Below are 17,731 nucleotides of genomic sequence, written 5' to 3'. Positions count from 1 at the left end.
ATCGTGTGAAAATATCGTTTGAAAATAACATACATACCACCTACACTAAACTCCACTCTAAAGCTAACCGATAGTTTCAAAGTCACCATGAAATCATAATGGAAAAATATTATTTATTAATCGGATATTACAGTGTTTGTTTTAAATGATTTATCCGTGCACATCATTACTTTTTTTAATTCATGTGTCCTCATCTTTTATATAAATAACTTCCTCTTGCAGCGACATCTCTTCTCTGATGATGTGTTTATTGGCACGAGGGCGGGACAACCTGTCACTCACATGAGATCTACCAATAGAAAACCACAACCATCAAACCATTTAATCAATTACCCATGGGCAAAATCAAGTTCCAAGTTGTAAGTTGCAACTTCCGTTTCATGCTATCTTTAACAAAAACAAGCCGTGCCATTTTAGGGGCCGTTCACATGTTGTGTCTAAAAACATGTGGAAAATGCCCTTGCATTAGCACTACTACTAGTTATATTTATGGAGATGAGAAATAAAAAACCCACCCTGTACAGCTATGATCAACTGTTCGTCCATCTTGGCTGAGCTTTCGATGTTGTTTCGGAAAGGTAGAAGGGGATCGTTGTTTTTTGTCACATGACCCTTGGTGTGCTTGTGACATTCTGAAAAGTTGAGATTTTTTCATCTCGGTGCGTTGTAGACTCGCCTTGGAAAAACAATCTATTTGACCATCTATATTTAAAATAATGCACTTAAGCGCGCAAAAGACGCAACATGTGAGCAGCCCCTGAGCTACAGAGCAGGTTTACTATACATATGGAAAAGTGATGTATCAGTTTACAGATCAAAAAGTGTTTTGAGGTCATCATTTAATATTGTTCAAGGAATTTTGTAAAAATAAGTCTTTATTGATTGATAATCTGCCCCTGTAATCTGTGTGAAAACGAAATATAAATTGTTGGTGTTTCACTGCCACTTGTGTTGATTTCAGCTGTAAACTGCAGTGAATTTTATGTACAGGTACGTTTTTGGAGTTTTCGAAAAATGTAGGCTCATTTTTCCAATGAGCCTGGATTGAATAACTATTGACAAATGCAAACTCACCATCTCCATCTGCACAAAAGGTTAATCTCCTGACTTCATGTCCACTCCTCCCTTGCAGGGCTCCCACGGTCATGGAAAACCAGCAGACATTAGGGAATTGCTAGCCTGGCAACCCAGACCCACATCAATATGTTAGGTCTGGGAACTTACCATTGGCATGCCTCAATCCGAGGGGTGGGATAAACGGTTGTCTTTCAAATTCCCTCCGCACGCAATAGGGTAGCGCTACAACCAACCAGAGCAACGAACGGTTGTGGCTGAGTGAGTACCAAGCGTATTCCCAACAGCAGAGCTAGTTGATACATTAAACTTTTGTCGTATCCGGTCAGCAAAACTCCAAACACCTCTTCCTTTTTTAAGAATGACTTAAGTGCCGTTCTTTGTTCTTTTCTCAAAGAAAAGCTTAACTCCAAGTCCTCCAGAGTCGCGGCCAAAGCCGATTCGAAAGACCGCTGTTCGCCAGCAGCAGCGGCCATCTTCTTAGTTTTCAAGTAGCAGAGAATTCACACGGATCCGTCACATCTCTGCCGTCATTATGTTAAGCCCGCCCACCAATTCTATACACAATGTGATTGGCCTGACTAGAGCAAATACATTTTGCTGCTGCTAGGGTGCGTCTAGATTTCTAGGCTGGGGAATTGCAATTTTTGAATCTGAGGATGTCTGAGGCACCAGCATCTCACACATATGTATCCAGTCGTAATCGACCCGCCCTGAGTGGGATTCAAACCGGATCGCTGACGTGGGAGGCGGGCGTGCTAACAAGGACGCCAAAGACCGCAGCTGCTAGCGTCAGTCGCTAGCGCACCTCTTGAGGCCAGGGTGGTGAGGTTTACACACACAGCTCTTATTGGCCTGTGTCCGTTACACGCACCCCTCCTAAACCTCTCTCCCATCCGGCCCACAGCACCAAATGTAACCGGTCCTACTCGACCCGCTCCAAGCGGGATTCGAGCCGAGGTCTCCAGCGAGGGAGGCAGGCGCTAACAAGGACGCTAAAGACCGCAGTCGTTAGCGTCATTCGCTAGCGCGCCTCTTGAGGCCAGAGGAGTGAGGTTTACATTTACAGCTCTTACTAGCCTACGTCCTTCACACAGATTATGACTGTGGCTGTGGAGGCTTTGGAAAGGCACACACACACATCACGTCCAAGGCTGTGGCACTGCTGGGCGTCTGTGTGACCTTCTGAGAATTAATCATAACCACTTACGTGGAATTTCTTTTGTTCTGGTCCCAGATGGTGTGGTGCAAGATCCAATCAGACTACATGGGCTTCACAGCAAAAGTCGATACATACATTCACAAGCTGTTTAAAAAGTCTATTGTATAAGAATTAGTCTGCAGTCTTGAAGGTCATATGACTTTCCATCTCAACCTGCGCAGATCTTTATCTATATTCTTATGTATTCATTTTCCACAAAGAAAAGCTCCTACATAACAACAGTGTTTTGAATCTGGGGGTTTGCGCAAGCAACCTGGCCTTTCAACTGAAAATATAAAGCAGGTTGTGTTGTGAGCGGGGGAATGGGAAGCTGCCAATATTATTTTCAGCCAGATTTTGGGGTTGACTGTCTATCTCTCTACTCAGATGCTACTTCTCTGGCTGATGAGACTAACTTGCCTCTTTAAATCTTCTCGATCTCTCTAGCCAACCGAGGCATATATGTCTCCCAGTTTCATTGCCCACAAAATAGCAGGAGGCTTCACGCACTCACTTCCCCTCACAGTAAACAAACCCACGTTCATGGAAACAGCACATGCATTTTAATAACAAACACTGAGCTTATTCTGCATCTGTGACATCATTTAACCTGCCTTTGCATTATTCATGAACCTGTTTGCACATAAAAATACGAACAGGATAAAAACCGAGAGGGAGCTGTCATGTCTCACACTGTCATCTCTCATTTACAAACAGCATTTCTAACTCACTTTCACCACTGCACATCAATAACACACACACACACACACACACACACACACACACACACACACACACACACACACACACACACACACACACACACACACACACACACACACACACACACACACACACACACACACACACTTCAATTCAGATGTTGAAGGATTTTGCAGGATCTCAGAGGAGGCAGTTAGCATTAGCAGGAAAACCAGATATGAAAGCCTTTTTGGATGCCACCATGTGTTTGAGGATACATTACTTAGAACTGGGTATGATATGTTTTCTAATGAAAAAAAATCATATATTAGGACAAAAAAGTATAAGTACTAAAATAGACACCACAGCCCTCTTTAAAACAAAACCTAATTCAGTGGACTAAAACATGAACCAAGTAGAAAATATCAAACATTTCTATCCACTTATATATACATTTTTGTAGTTGCTGTTATTTTTAAATTATTTATATTGGTATATAAATTATTTAAATGGTTTATTATCCCTATTTCATTTATAATTATTGTAAAACTATTTTTTTTATAAACAATTTGTTGTTGTTTTCATTATTATGACTATAAAATTAATAAAACTCAATAAAATAAAATGAATTATTATTACTATTATTAATACATTAATAGGGATAATAGAAAATAATTATACAACAGTAAGATGTATTTCTGTGGTGCAGCTGCTACATGGAAAGGCATTAGCAACACAAAGGATAAAAGTGTTTTCCAAATGTGTAAAAACCATTACATATATTGCTGTTGTGATTTTGTCAATTTCATTTAACCTTTTTGCATAAAACTGAAGGAAGACATTTTTTAATACACTCCCGCAAAAGATACATTTTAACCGCATAATTAGTAACGGCATCAACCAGACACTCAAAGCTGATTAGCCAAGCCTTGACCCCTCGCCTCAGACTATCACCCGAGATGGTCGACTTCAATTCGCTTTAAAGGAGTCTGAGCTCAAGTTCAAAAAAACTCTCTGAGAGATCACATGCCAGTCAAACGCTTCGAGGAGAGGGAACACTCCTTCCACGAAGATACGGCTGAAAGCCCCATAAATTGACCTGGAATGGCTAGAAAGGCATCTGCTTCTGTCTCTTTTCGAAGACATTTGCATACGACACTCTGTTTGAACTTCTATAATTTGATCAGAGATGCATTTCAGGCTAACGGTGCTAAATTTCATCAAATTATGATAAAGGATGACAGCAGCAGCAAAATCCCAGCGGGCCACGATCTATTTTCAGAAGCTATAGGTTAACAGGGTGTCAGAAGATCAGGCCTGCATCTGAACAAAGGCAGCGTTATCACCAATGGTTCCCCTATTCTTCAACTATCTCGGGGGGACAAGAAGATTTTTTTTTTGTGTGTGTGTGTGTGTGTGTGTGTGTGTGTGTGTGTGTGTGTGTGTGTGTGTGTGTGTGTGTGTGTGTGTGTGTGTGTGTGTGTGTGTGTGTGTGTGGATGAAAAAGTGTGAGTGTGTTGTACTAAAGTGTGTACTCCATGGCACCGAGAGCTTTCCATTAGGGGAGCATGATTCACAGTGCGTTCCCCTCCTCTTCACCGCCCTTCAAAACAAAGTGATCTCCAGTAGGCTCATCTGAACTAGCCAGTGCAATCTCTCATTCTGTCAGAGACCGCTCTGCTCCACACCAGCACGGCCCTGGGACAGTCTTTACAGCTTGCATCTGCCACGCTTATCCGAGTTTGGTGCCGAAGGCCTAAGCAATCCAATTCGGCGTTGAAAGAGAGCACCACCAGGTATTAACACAGGGTGTACCAGAGGGAGACTGGGATAAAAGTTCCTGAAATGGCTATAAAACACCCCCCAAAAAAGCACCCCTCCTCTTTTGAACCCTAAGGGTTTTGAGATTGAACATGATTTATTTGGTCCATTTTATGGCTTTTCTTGCATTCGCTGTACACCTTTTGGGAGAGTAAGAAGGTCTGCTGACTCACAGGTGGGGGTTAAAGGTCAGAGCAGGCCGAGGTCAGGCTTCAATTGAACATCAAGAAACTCGTGCTCAATAAGCTTCTTAACTATCTTGATGGTTTCTCCAAGATTGAATTTAAAAAAAATGGAGAGCAAATGTAAAACCCCCAATAATCTCATATGTTTCTCCTTTAATGTTCCTTTGAGGAAATTTCAACATTGTCCACAATGAAAAGTCAGAGATTGAACTCAACAATATTTCTCATCAAATTCTTACACGTTTTTGCCAAATGATCAGAACGAAGCTAATTTTATAGCTTACTAAACAAAAAAGTTGTTTCTATTTTATTTCTTCTAAGGAATTTTAGGAGGAACCTGAGATAAAGTTGATACTTAAATTAAAAATAACTCCAAGTCTCCTGAGCCATATGTGCAATAACATTTTCCTCAGGAGTTGCATCATCTTTATATTCTTTCGAATTTGAGTTACAAATGCAGATACCTTCCGACCAGCACCTGCTTGCATATTCATTTTTTATTGTTTACACAATCTCCTGTTGGTTGTATTGTCATTTATCATCTTCTTCATGTAGTTCTTTAAAGAAACAGCCCAACAGTGAGTGTTTCCACCAGTGAGTTCCAGGCACAGGTGCAGACACTTACATTTGTGAGGCTGGGTGCTATTTTTGCCGGACACATGTAATAATAATAATAATCACTTCTACTTTTGAGTTATAGAAGAAATCTAAACATTGTCTGCAAAAGTCTAGGGCCTTATGATTATCACAATGCGGAAAAAAGGGGACAGAATTGCGGAATCGACTCATAAAAATGGAATTTGCCTTTTAATAAATTGTTGTTAAATATCCAATATAGCAATCAAACTATGTTGGCGGTTATTTTTCTCAGGAAAATAATACTAAAAACTATACAAAAAAAACATTGAATAATGGTTTCTTATACTTACTGTATACTCACTGTATTAATATTTTTATTATTAAATATAATACCTTTAGTTTAATTCGGGCATTTGGGTGGCTTTTATAAATGTGCCTTAGAAAAAAAAATATTGGTGTGCGTCTTGAGATAAAACAATAGCAGTGACATATTTTAAGATTTATCAGTGCAAGTTGCTTTCAATTAAAAAAAGCTCAAACATGCATTTTAGTCTGGGACTAGCTTAAGCCTTGTCTGTGAAAGCAGGGGTAAATGTATTAAATTAATATTATTTAATGTAAAATTTTATAAAATATTTATTTTTTTAAATATGCATTTTATTTTATTTTAATATTCATTCATTCATTTTGATTACTAAAATCATTCAAACGGAATCCAGAAAAATTAAAATTGGGAAAAAAATGGATTCCAGAACATTTTAAACAAACAAAATTATATTAATAATTTGGGAAAAAATAAAACAGATTTCATATGGCCCTAAAAGTCAGAGAACTCAAACATTTACATTTCATCAAATCCTTCCAAGTTAGTCTTCACTAAATGATCTGTGTTATGCGCTCCACATAATTTGATTGTCTCAGTAGTCCATTTTTATATCTAAGATATAAACCTGTGATAAAGGTGATACTTGTATGAAAAATAACTCCAAGTCTCCTCAGCTGGAGGAGTGAGCTCTGAGCAATAACATTTACCTCTGGGAAGCAAGACGGAAAGAAACTAGTTTGATCAAAAAGTTTTACAGTACGTGTAAACTGCATGGTCTTCCTGGTAAAAAAATTGGTCCTTTCTGGTTTCCAGAGAAAATTTGTATTATTCAGAGGTTGATCTTGCATTACAAGCACTATCCCACACAGACCAACCTGGACCAGCATATAAATGCATGGCGGTGTAAGCTGCATGTATCAGCAGGGTTCTCTGCCCCCTCTCAGGAGCCCTTTATTGTTTCTCAGCCTCCTCAAAGCCAATTGTAGGCCATGGGCTGTGGTCTGCACAACCTCCACACACGCTAATTCTCTAGCAACCTGCCTACGCACTCTCGAAACATCAGAGTGTTGTGTTCAAGGACAAAATCACGGTGTTCTTTTTAATGGAAAAAAACCATCACATTTTTGATGAACGGTCAGCTGCTTCTAATACATCAGTGCTGAACATTTCGATATCTGCTTTTGCCTGACAGTGGATGAAACCTGAAATCCAAACCAGAAGATCCCGCGGCTTGACCGGAGACCAAACAGATCCTCTATAGAGCCTGATGGCAAAGCACCCATTATCACAGATAAAACTAAATAATGCGTAACAATCAATATTTCATGAGCTCGGCTAATGCACCCTCTTAAATGTTCCAGTTACAAATGCAAGGGATTGTTTGTTTGTGCATATAAAAGTATATACGTTTGCATCTCTGCCCTTTAGATGCTGAAAACATAACAATTATGTGAGTTGTTTAGGGCTTTAGCATTGCAGTGATTTGTTTCCCTGACAACCACTTAGGGAATGACGATGCCGAGCTTGATTCTGAGCAAATAAAACGTGGCTTTATTTAACATTTGCTGCACTGGCATGGTATTGCTTTTTAATCTTCATTTGAATGTGTTAAGGCCCTTTTGCATGACTCATGTCAGAGCTTCAACACATCTCACCTGTCATGTTTTGACCTCGACATGAAAAGATTTGGAGATAGTATCAGCTAAGGTGCAGCTAAGAAAGAAGTATGCACACTAAAGAGTGAACATACACTACAAAAAGAGTATTTGAGTTTAATATGCAAAAAGTCCTGCAATTTGCACAGAAAAATTGCAGAAAGAGAAAAAAGGATCAACAAGTTTAAAAAGAACCATGGTTTAAGTCAAACTGTAAGCATGATTATCTGATCCACACTGATGTAACTAAAGTGCAAAATCAAACCTCTGCCACGACTTGTGTGTCTTTTAGAAAAAAATCAACAATCAGGAGAACTTCTACTATCTAAAATGCCTAAATATTTTTTTTTTTTCTGTGGGTTAGGAAAATTCAACCTGGTATGTGAAATATTCAACCCAAGCTCACTGTACATACAATTCACTGCAGTTTCCATCTGAAATGAACACAAGTGGCAGTGAAACACCAAAAACTTTAATTCCTTTTCATGCAAATTATGATTACAGGGGCAGATCAACTAATGAAGTCTCCCCTGCTGAAAAATCCATGTTGATCCGGGCTGGTTTATGTTGGTTAAGGCTGGTATAGTCCTGGATCGAGTTTCCCGAAACCTTCTTAACGCTACGTCGTTCTTAAGTTACACCTTAAGCTGTACCTTATCGTTAAAACGTGTTTCCCGAAACGTTCTTAGTTAAGTATACCTTCTGTAAGTCATATGTTCGGAAGGTTGGTCTGGAGCCCTCTTAGCTACTATCACTGTTGGCAGTTCACTATGCTAGTGGGCACCACTGCAAAAAGCTTCTTTACATCTTAGTCTATACGAATATTATTTTAAATTGAATCGACCCAATGTTCAATTAGGCTAATTCAAGTGTTTTCATGCAAATAATAAAATTGTCATCACACTGATTGTTGTTAGCTTTTTAATTATATTATCCAAAGGTACATCAGCTGGCACACCATTCGAATGTAAAGGCTTATTCGTCTATTTAAAGAGAATGACTGTGGTGGGGAATTTGGTCAAACTTTGGCAGCGATACAGAGAATAGTTGTGCTAAATCAAAGACGGCGCCGTCCGCGAAGCCATTTAGTGTATGTGCACTACTATATTCGCGAAAACTTTAGTCCCCTGGCTACCATGTCAGAAGATACAATTCAAAAGAAATTTCGCCTGCCACGACAGCAAATTCAGCAGCTTTTAGATCTTATTAGTCCGGATGTGTCAAGACAATCTCGACGGAACCACCCCCTCAGCCCTTTGTGGAGTGCCACCTCTTCTAAAAGGATGTCCATTTCAGTTGGATTAAAGCTGGGGGCTCTCCTCTTTCTTTCTTTTTTCTCCGCCATAGCTATTAATTAAATGTTTCGCGTGTTGCGCTTTTATTGATTAGGTCATCCAATCACAGAAATGTTTTATTTACACCAATAATGTGATGCAACTGCTGGGCAATCAACCCTGGTTGTGGAGTAAATAAAGAAATTATAGCATATATATTATGATAATATAAGTGGCCCTTTCTAATGCAATGAAAGCATACGGACAGTTACTGTAGTGGGTTAGACGCATGACACGTTTGAGCACGAGGTTGTGCGTTCGCGCACTCTTTCCGAAATTAGATAAAATATCCAGGGTTTAATTTAGTAGGCAATTGGTAATTTTTTTATTTTTTATAATGTCCCATGAGTCCAAATAAATGCAATTTCCACTATTTCTGAAGTGCTTTTTTTAAAAAGAACACCGCTTTCTCACATAACGCTGTGAAGCAGCCCCTGCACGAGGGAACAATTGATTCTCGAGCCATCGATATCAACAAATTCAGCACCATCGCCATGGACAGCACTGGGCAACGTCGCACGTAAGAAGATATATCTTAAGCGGCTTCCTAATGCATGGTTCGAGGAACACACCTAGAAATGGTATACCTTCAGTTAAGTTTTACCTTAAGAGTCTTCGTAGCGCGCTAAGAGACAACGTTATCGGGAGACTCAGCCCTGGTCAAGCTGGTGGACTAGCATAGTCATGCTGTTCTCAAGCAAAACCGAGCTGGTTTTACTGATCCACCAGCCTCCCGCTTGCAATGATGGGGATCAATAAACTCGCATCTCATACCTTGCTGGTGACTACCAATGCTGGATTTTCTAGGAGGGTCATTCCACAGTTTATTACACAATACTATTTTATCACCTCAAAACGTCTCGGTTACATATGGTAACCCTCGTTCCCTGAGGGAGGGAACGGAGACGTAGGTCATGACTGACCAATAGGAATCTCGCTAGAGAGGCCAATCTACTTCGAGTGAAACTAAAACAAGCCAATACACATTGGCGTGCAATCATTTGCATCAGCTGCGCGCCCTCGTTAGCGCGGGTATAAACGAGCAGCTGGTGCGATTGCACACTAGTTTTTTGCTGAGGAGCCAAGCCTGAGAAGCTGGCCGCCCCGGCGGGCGGCAGCGGATGTGGCGACGGGACCTACGTCTCCGTTCCCTCCCTCAGGGAACGAGGGTTACCATATGTAACCGAGACGTTCCCTATCGGTCAGTCACTACAACGTAGGTCATGACTGACCAATAGGAATCCCTACCAAAGCGCCACAGCCGCTGCACCCCATCCAGCGCCCCCGTGCAAGCCTCTACACCTTCTTGCCTGGAAGGACGATAGGCGGAGGCTTACACAGAGTGAGTCTGACACTGTTGTTCCGTAATAACCCATACAGTGAGATATTGGATAACACTGGGAAAGCGTGCCCTTTCTGTTTAGGAAGGAACGCTGCGGAAGCCACTTCTTCAAAGAGTTATGTGGAAATGCATATGGACTAGCCGAAGGCTGTACTGCATATGAAATAAAGGGTGACTTAGCCCAAGGGAAAGACACGGGCTTCCGATAGGAGCAGCCGTGGAATATACACATATGGGATCCCCGTAGGGTCACACAAATGGAACCCAGCCCAGATCCGGTTCTCAAGGATTCAGCGGATAAGGGCCTGGCGCCGGACGCTCCGCCAAGTCCGGGCCGAGGGGTTTTGGAGGACTCAACAGGTTTTACTCTGGAGCAATAAGGGTGCACAGTAGGGTGCAGCAAGCCGACAGAGCCAGACCTCTCAGTGCTTCTACCCGTCTAGGGTGAGAACACGGGAGGACACCGGCTCTACACGTAGGCTATAGTATCTAGCGAACGTGTTAGGTGTCGCCCAGCCCGCAGCTCTACAGATATCTGTTAGCGAGGAGCCACGTGCCAGCGCCCAGGAGGATGCAACGCCTCTCGTGGAGTGTGCATGCAGCCTGAGCGGGCAGGGCACGCCTTGTGCTTGGTAAGCCAAGGCGATGGCATCCACTATCCAGTGGGCCATCCTCTGCTTGGAGACAGCCTTTCCCTTCTGCTGGCCTCCGTAACAGACAAAGAGCTGGTCTGAGGTCCTGACGCTTTGAGTTCTGTCCACGTACATACGCAGAGCGCGAACGGGACAGAGCAAAGCCAGGGCTGGGTCTGCCTCCTCCAAAGGCAGCGCTTGCAGGTTCACTACCTGGTCTTTGAAGGGAGTGGTAGGAACCTTGGGCACATAGCCAGGCCGGGGTCTTAGTACCACGTGGCTGCCACCCGGCCCGAACTCTAGGCACGATTCGTCGACCGAAAATGCGTGCAGGTCTCCTACCCTCTTGACAGAGGCCAGTGCAACCAGCAGCAAAGTCTTCATGGAAAGAAGCTTTAAGTCTACTGACTGCAGAGGCTCAAAGGGAACATCCTGAAGTGCTCGAAGCACCAGGGAAAGATCCCAAGAGGGTATGGAGGGGGGTCGAGGAGGATTTAATCGTCTCGCCCCCCTAAGAAACCTGACGACCAGGTCGTGCTTTCCCACTGCTTTGCCATCTATGTGGTCGTGATAAGCTGAAATAGCGGCAGCATGTACTTTGAGGGTGGAGGGAGACAGTCTACGCTCCAACCCCTGCTGCAAGAAGGAAAGCACAGACCCTATCGGACATCTTCGGGGGTCTTCTCGGCGAGAAGAACACCACTTGACGAACAGGTTCCACTTCAGGGCGTAAACACGTCTCGTGGACGGCGCCCGTGCTGAAGTGATGGTGTTAAGTACCTCAGGGGGTAAGTCACCTAAAACCTCCGCGTCCCGTCCAGGGACCAGACATGGAGTTTCCAGAGGTCTGGATGCGGGTGCCATAGGGTGCCCCGTCTCTGAGTCAGAAGGTCCTTCCTCAGAGGAATGGGCCAGGGAGGGACTGTCACAAGGAGCATGAGTTCTGGGAACCAAGTCCGGGTGGGCCAATAGGGAGCCACCAGAAGGACCTGCTCCTCGTCCTCCCTGACTTTGCACAGTGTCTGCGCAAGTAGGCTCACTGGGGGAAACGCATATTTGCGAAGGCCCCGGGGCCAGCTGTGTGCCAGTGCGTCCGTGCCGAGTGTTCCCTCGGTCAGGGAGTAAAACAGCTGGCAGTGGAAGGTCTCTGAGGAGGCAAACAGGTCTACCTGAGCCTCCCCGAACTCTCTCCAGATCAGCTGAACCGCCTGGGGGTGGAGTCGCCATTCTCCCGGGAGCACAGCTCGTGATAGCTCGTCGGCCACACGGTTGAGCAAGCCGGGGACATACATGGCTCGAAGCGACCTCAGATGCTTCTGACTCCAGAGGAGGAGATGGCGGGCGAGTTGCGACATGCGACGGGAGCGTAGACCACCTTGTCGGTTGATGTAGGCAACGGTCGCAGTGTTGTCCGTACAGACCAGCACGTCCCTGCCCTGTAGCCGTCTTTTCAAGCGGGTCAGGGCGAGATGTACTGCTAGCAACTCGAGGCAGTTGATGTGCCAACGCAGTTGAGGGTCCGTCCACACCCCTGACACTGCATGCCCGTTGTACGTGGCACCCCAGCCGGTGGCAGAGGCATCTGTGAATACCACAGCATGCCTGGACACCTGTTCCAAGGGGACTCCTGCCCGCAGGAACGAGGGGTCTGACCACGGGCTGAAGGTCTGGCGGCACGCCGGTGTGATTGCCACCCGGTGAGTGCCATGACGCCACGCCCATCTCGGGACTCGGCCGTGAAGCCAGTGCTGAAGCGGTCTCATATGTAGCAGGCCGAGCGGGGTTACCGCTGATGCTGCTGCCATATGCCCCAGGAGCCTCTGAAAGAGTTTCAGTGGGACCGCTGTCCTGCCTTTGAACGTGTTCAAGCAGTTCAGCACCGACTGAGCACGCTGCTCTGTGAGGCGCGCTGTCTGGGCGACCGAATCCAACTCCATACCGAGAAAAGAGATCCTCTGCACAGGGGAGAGTTTGCTCTTTTCCCAGTTGACCTGAAGACCCAACTGGCTGAGGTGCCTGAGCACTAGGTCCCTGTGTTCGCATAGCTGATCTCGAGAGTGTGCTAGTATGAGCCAGTCGTCGAGATAGTTGAGGATGCGAACGCACTGTTCTCTCATGGGAACAAGGGCCCCCTCCGTGACTTTCGTGAAGACACGGGGGGAGAGGGACAGCCCGAAGGGTAGGACTTTGTACTGATATGCTCGACCCTCGAACGCAAAGCGCAGAAATGGCCTGTGTCGAGGAAGAATCGAGACATGAAAGTACGCGTCCTTCAGGTCGATCGCTGCAAACCAATCTTGGGGACGGATACATTCGAAAATGCGTCTCTGCGTGAGCATTTTGAACGGTAGCTTGTGGAGGCTCCGATTCAAAACTCGCAGATCCAAGATCGGTCGTAACCCACCACCTTTCTTGGGTACAATGAAGTAGGGACTGTAGTGCCCTGACCTCATATCGGCTGGAGGGACCGGCTCTATCGCATCCTTCGCCAGTAGGACTGCGATCTCCGCACGCAAGACATGGGCATCGGCTGCTCTCACTGTAGTGGAGTGGATGGCCCGAAACTTGGGGGGACGCCGGGCGAACTGAATCGCATAGCCGAGCCTGATGGTTCGAATGAGCCAGCGAGACGGCCTGGGGAGCGCTAACCAGGCTCGCAGAGACCGTACAAGCGGGACCAAAGGGACCGTAGGCGTACCCGGAGTGGGGCAGCGAGGTGGAACACAGGGACGCAGCTCGGGAGGCTCTCTCTGGGAGGCGGCCCGTAGCGGGTCTGAGTGTGCTGTGCAGCACTTACCTGGTTCCACGGGGCAGGAGGTGCGGGAGGCGGCTCGATGGCGTTCTCGGACCGTACGCAGCTGCCGGCTGGCGATAGAAGAGGCGGATGAGAGTGGTGAGGATTCTGACCCCCCACTACTCTCCGGGCCCTCTTCGGACCCAGAGATGATAGAAACTGCTCTTTTATTGAAAATTTGGGTACCGCTGGTTTTAAGGCCAGCGGCGGAACAAAGGATTTTCCACCCGGCCCTCTTCCGGGGGAGGGAGCGATGCAGTCATCGTCTCCTGGAGAGCAGTCCCTTCCACCTCTGGGTCGCCCGTCCTAGGGCCGCTTACCTTTGGCTTTGCCGCCCCTCTTGGCGGGGGCCTGGACGGGCGGGGCGCCCTGCCTGCGACTGGCTCCACGGTGCCGCTTGGATGGAGGCTGCTGCTGCGGCGCGGGAGCAGGGGCAGACGCAGGCGGACGCCCACGGCGACGAGCAGACCGAGGAGCTGCGGGCGGTGGGGTGGAGGCAGCAGCTGACCGCCGCGGCAAGATGTGTCTAATGGCCTCAGTCTGCTTCTGTACAGCCGAGAACTGCTGGGCGAAGTTCTCGACCGCGTCGCCGAAGAGGCCGGTCTGGGACACGGGGGAGTTAAGGAACCTGATCTTGTCGGTCTCCCGCATGTCAGCCAGACACAGCCGGAGGTGGCGTTCCTGGACCACCAGTGTGGACATCGCACGACCCACTGACCGCGCAGTGACCTTCGTCGCACGGAGCGCGAGGTCAGTTGCGGCACGAAGTTCTTGGAGAACTTGTGGATCATGACCACCCTCGTGCAGGTCCTTCAGTGCCTTGGCCTGATGAACCTGCAACAACGCCATGGCGTGCATGGCAGAGGCAGCTTCCCCACAGGCCTTGTAAGCCTTGCCGGTCAGGTCCGACGAGTACTTACAAGCCCGGGAAGGAAGACACGGTTCTCCACGCCAAGTGGAGTTAGGGCACAGTTGCATAGCAACGGCCCGTTCCACTGGCGGGATACGCGTGTATCCCTTAGCTGCCCCGCCATCAAGGGTGGTGAGGGAGGAGGATCCACCGAGACGGTTTCTGGCAGTAAAAGGTGCCGTCCACGTCCCTGTGAGCTCCTCATGCACCTCCGGGAAGAAAGGCACTGGGGTGGGTTGCTGAGAACCAGCGCGCGCCACCCCGAGATACCAATCGTCCAACCTCGAGGGCTCGGGACACGGTGGAGGGTTCCACACGAGCCCGATCCTGTTGGCGGCCCGGGAAAGCATGGCCATCATCTCCGGGTCCGACTCGGGCACCGCTGGCACACCTGAAGGAGGCAGCGGCTCCGAGCCGTCGTCCGCGGAGAGGTCTGACCCACCCTCCGATGCAGCGATCGACATCTGGTCTTCGCAGGGAGCGCCGAACGAAACGACCGGTACACATCTCGAGGACGGTCCAGAACGTTCCGTTGGCAGCTCAACTGGTTGCGGAGCATGAGAGGAGTGAGGGTTCCTAGGGGGTTGGTTCCCCGAAGGAAGCGCGCTCACTGTAATCCTCAGGTCACCCGTGTCACTGCCCGAAGCAACCCGCGAAGGGGGGTTGGAACGAGGTGCAGGCACGGGGACTCCGCCCCTTTGCAGGAACGTGAGTCTCGACCTCAGCTCCGAGATGGTCATCTTCCCACAATGGGTACATGACTCATCCACGAACGCTGCCTGTGCGTGTTCGAGGCCCAGACACACAAGGCAGCGATCGTGACCATCCCGCGAACCCAGGTAACGACCGCATCCAGAAACACACAGATAGAATGTCATCTTGAAAAAGACGCAAACTATCTGTGTAAGCTCTTTTAGAGACTGCTCTCCTTGGTGCTGAAGCACGCAGGGGAACGGTCACAGCGAACACAGACAGGAATGTGCACCTGTCTGTGCGCGATTCTCTCTCGCTGGTCTTACCAGCCGTAAAAACGGCCGTTGAGCGCTTTAATCGCGCACCTTACCAGCCGTAAAAACGGCCGTTGAGCGCTTTAACCGCGCACCTTACCAGCCGTGAAAACAGCTTTTTTGTTTGCTCAGTTTTAAAACAACAAACAAAGAAGAGAGAGAGAGAAGAGAAAAAGACCGCTCGCGCTGTTGTGCCGTCACGCCCGCACCAAAGTGGAGAGATCCAGAAGAGGCTTGCTTTCAAATTCACTCTGTTCAGCATACGAAGTGCTTGGCTCCGAAGCAAAAAGCTAGTGTGCAATCGCACCAGCTGCTCGTTTATACCCGCGCTAACGAGGGCGCGCAGCTGATGCAAATGATTGCACGCCAATGTGTATTGGCTTGTTTTAGTTTCACTCGAAGTAGATTGGCCTCTCTAGCGAGATTCCTATTGGTCAGTCATGACCTACGTTGTAGTGACTGACCGATAGGGAACACTTTTTCCATAGTACATGATTTGTAAACTAATACATTTTGATATTGGCATCACAAATCTAGCTCCATATGTATGGGTTTTCTGACATAGTAAACTTGCTCTATAGCGCACCTGGTCCAGTGTTCAGTTATGAGTCCCATGAAACAAGGTTGAACAAAAGTGCTCAAAGCTGAGCAAAACCAGGTAAAGTGGCATGGTTGCTTCAGCAAATGTATTTTCTAAACACTATCAGTTAGGTTTAGGATAGAGTTTGGTGTAGGTGGTACGTTGCTTTCAAATGTGAAAGTACATTAACCTTTTAGTGCCACCCACCAGACATTTCATTCCCCGACTGCCACGATACATGAATCAACATAAATAAACAAATAAAATAATGGCACAGACTCAGTCGTGTTTATCTGTTTTGGACAAAATTGAAGCAGCACATTTTAGCATCTCTCACTGGACATTTCACTTTGAAACTAGTAGCAACGTAATATCATTTTTGCAAAAATGCTTTTGGAAATGGGTTGGAACTATTCCTTGTAGTAAGCCAGCAATACATACACATTTTTGGAAATAATCTCATGTGTCCATCCATTTTAGTCACAGGTGCCATTTCCCAGAGAGAGACTGGTGCATCTCTGCGATTTCCACAATGACAGTGCTGCAATGATTGTTTCAATTTTGAGAGGAAAACTTGCAAAAGCTAAATTATGCCATTGTCATGACATTAAAAATAATGCAAAAGACTACAACAATTTTAAACCGTATTGTATCTAGATGCACAGGATCAGACTTATTTCTTGCTCATTTTTTACCCCTACATTGCCCATATAATTATTAAAATTGTCCTATAGTATAGTCTTTAGTGGTGCTTCACAAAGGTCAGGAGCCAATGGTTTCAAAGTTGAAATGTTTGAACCTCACAAAGGTTGACCAGTGCACATCATGGCGCCAGGGTTAGCTTGATGCTTCACTAAGCTTCATAAAAAAAAAAACTATGTGAATAGGCCTTTGTAATAATATTTCAAATGCTAAAATATAAAAACTCTACTGATGACTCACCAGAATGCGTCCTGGAAGATCTATGATGCCAAGAAGACGTGACTGCTGAGTAATCACTGAGAAACCTTTACTTTCAACCTCTCTGAAACCTGAAACAGAAGGTGATAAACACTGTTAGGCGATTTTCAACCTTATATACCTACTACTTTAATATGCAGCTTCTACTGTACATAAAATATTACATAAACTGAGGCTACAATGCAACTCAGGTGCAAGGTTGAACTCAATGTATCTGTACACGCCTACGATACTTTATATTTGCTGCTAAATACTAACATAGAAAATGAGTCATAAATCAAAAGGAGCAGCACTTCCAGCTCTTAAACTCTTTCTTTTAAAGCACTTCAGATTGTTTGGATGCATCTTAACAAGATCATTGATATTGATTGAGGTTGAGTAGAGGAAAGGTCAAACCCAAGACCGTGTGGTGAACAAATGATGAGTAGATACAGCATCTGTGCTGTGCGGGATGTCCCTTCAGCACGTAGTTCTGACTCACACGTCTGTTTGTCTGTAAATTAAACGTGCTTTATCTCTCACTGTTCCTCTCTATGCAGAGACATATTGTGTCCTCCTACCTACAACAAGAGCCTGTTAAACTGTGGATAGCACATCTCAGAGCTCCAGCTGAGAAAGCGTGATCAGCAT

The 17,731-nt window shown here is 46.1% G+C and overlaps 1 protein-coding gene across 3 annotated transcripts in view; it reads right to left on the bottom strand.

Moving 5' to 3' along the window:
• large2 (LARGE xylosyl- and glucuronyltransferase 2) overlaps positions 1-17,731 on the bottom strand; it is a 144,474-nt gene that overhangs the window by 38,914 nt on the left and 87,829 nt on the right. For all 3 annotated transcript variants that reach the window (XM_077248374.1, XM_077248373.1, XM_077248372.1), the window contains one exon: positions 17,084-17,172. The gene's annotated coding sequence lies outside the window, so the exon portion shown is untranslated. The remainder of the gene's footprint in view (positions 1-17,083; positions 17,173-17,731) is intronic.

Source organism: Siphateles boraxobius, unplaced genomic scaffold, assembly GCF_051911475.1.
Source record: "Siphateles boraxobius isolate OS27281-9 unplaced genomic scaffold, OSU_SipBor_1 30, whole genome shotgun sequence".
NCBI classification, from domain to species: domain Eukaryota; kingdom Metazoa; phylum Chordata; class Actinopteri; order Cypriniformes; family Leuciscidae; genus Siphateles; species Siphateles boraxobius.
This window is presented reverse-complemented; position numbering and strand designations above follow the sequence as displayed.